At 37.0% G+C, this 2,299-nt stretch overlaps 1 pseudogene; it reads left to right on the plus strand.

The window, feature by feature from the left end:
- The first annotated feature begins 305 nt into the window (after window positions 1-305).
- Window positions 306-1,130, plus strand: LOC104998893 (annotated as a pseudogene).
- Window positions 1,131-2,299: the final 1,169 nt, after the last annotated feature.

Raw genomic sequence — 2,299 nt, forward strand, 5'->3', positions numbered from 1 at the left:
AACCTATGCACTTAAGATGCCTATATTAAATATGTGTGTGTGTTTGTTTGAGTTATATATAATTTTTAAGTGTTCTGGATTGAATGATACATTATAGTGCCTCTAGTAAAAAGGCAATTAGCAAATTTTGAAATCAACACTTTTATTTTAAAATAAAATACTTTAGTCCTGAGTTAGAGTGAGGTTGGACACGGGGCTGACTCAGCCCACACCCTTCCTTCCCGCCTCAGTGGGTCATGCCCAGAGTATGGCTGCAGTAGCAGACTAGGGGGACAGGGTATGACTGGGTGCCAGTGCAGGAGTCAATGGCCTTCCCAGTTTCTAATCCCTTCAGATTAGCAGCCCCCAAGGAGACTGACTGCCTACTTACACAGAAACTAGTAGAGATTCTGAAGACTTTTCAGATTTTTGAAGAATAAGAGGAACTTCAGTGCAGGATTTTAATTTTGGGAAAGTTAACCTGGTAAGAGTGGATAAGAGAAATCAGTAAAAGCAAGAATCTTCCACAATCTGTAATTGAACATGTTGGTGGGAAAATGTTTATATCTGGATCTTACAGAACAGGAGTACATAGAAAAGACACCAATATTGATGCATTGTGTGTTACACCAACACATGTTGATCAAAGTGACTTTTTCTCCTCATTCTATGTTAAGTTGAAATTACAGGGAGAAATAAAAGATTTAAGAGCTGTTGAAGAGGCATTTGTACCAGTTATCAAACTGTTTGATGGGATAGAGACTGATATTTTGTTTGCAAGATTAGCACTTCAGACTATTCCAGAAGACTTAAAATATGACACTTAAAATATGACAGTCTGCTTAAAAATTTAGATATGTATAAGAAGTCTTAATGATTGCAGAGTAACCAATGAAATTTTACATCTAGTGCCAAACACTGACAACTTCAGGTTAACCCTGAGAGCTATCAAACTGTGGCCCAAACGCCACAACATCTATTCCAATATATTAGGTTTCCTCGGTGGTGTCTCCTGGGCTATGCTCATAGCAGGAACTTGCCAGCTTTGTCCAAATGTAATGGCATCAACTCTAGTACATAAATTTTTCTTGTTATTTTCTAAATGATATGTGCTTAAATTATATTAAAATAAAATTAACTATAGACACTGAAAAAACATAAGTGACAATAAGTATTGGCAAAGGTGTGGAGAAAAGGGAAAACTTGTGCACTGTGGGTAGGAATAAAACAGAGCAGTTATGGGAAACCAGTATAGAAGTTCCTCAAAAATTAAAAATGTAGCTTCCATGTGATCCAGCAATTTTATTTCTCGGTATTAAAAAAAATAAACACTATCAAAAAGTTATAATACCCCCATGTTTATTGCTACATTATTTCTAATAGCCAGGGTATGGAAAAATTTATATCAATTAAAGATGAATGAATATAAAAATATGGTGTACACACACACACACAGACAATGGAATATTATTTAGCCATTGAAAGAAGGACATCACAACAATGTAAATGGACTTTGAGGGCATTATGTTAAGTTAAATGTTAGGCTGATAAAGGCATACATCACGTCCTCAGTTGCATGTAAACTCTGATAATTTCTTTAAAAATGTTCTTATATACAGAGAATAGATTGTGTGGCAGCAGGGCTGAGGGCTGGGAGAATTGTGTGAATGGAGTCAAATGTTTTAAACTTTCAGTTATAAAATAAAGAAATCATAGAAATACAATGTACATCATGGTGACTAAAGTTAATAGTGAAAGTTGCTCAGTCATGTCTGACTCTTTATGACCCCATGAACTATACAGTACATGGAATTCTCAGGCCAGAATACTGGCATGGTTAGCCTTTCCCTTCTCCAGGGAATATTCCCAACCCAGGGATCGAACCCAGGTCTCCCTCATCGCAGGTGGATTCTTTACAAGTTGAACCATGAAAGAGGAGAGTGAAAATGCTGGCTTAAAACTCAACAATCAAAAACTAAGATCATGGCATCCGGTCCCATCACTTTATGGCAAATAGTGCAATGATGGAAATGGTGACAGACTTTATTTTCTTTGATTCTAAAATCACTGCAGATGGTCACTGCAGATGGTGACTGCAGCCATGAAATTAAAAGATGTTTGCTCCTTGGAAGAAGAGTTATGACCAACCTAGACAGCATATTAAAAAGCAGAGACATTACTTTGCTGACAAATGTCCATCTAGTCAAAGCTACGGTTTTTGCAGTAGTCAAGTATGGATGTGAGTGTTGAACTATAAAGAAAGCTGAGCACCGAAGGGTTGACGCTTTTGAACTGTGGTGTTGGAGAAGACTCTTGAGAG

This window comes from Bison bison, unplaced genomic scaffold (genome assembly GCF_000754665.1).
Source record: "Bison bison bison isolate TAMUID 2011002044 unplaced genomic scaffold, Bison_UMD1.0 scf7180017853279, whole genome shotgun sequence".
NCBI lineage: Eukaryota > Metazoa > Chordata > Mammalia > Artiodactyla > Bovidae > Bison > Bison bison.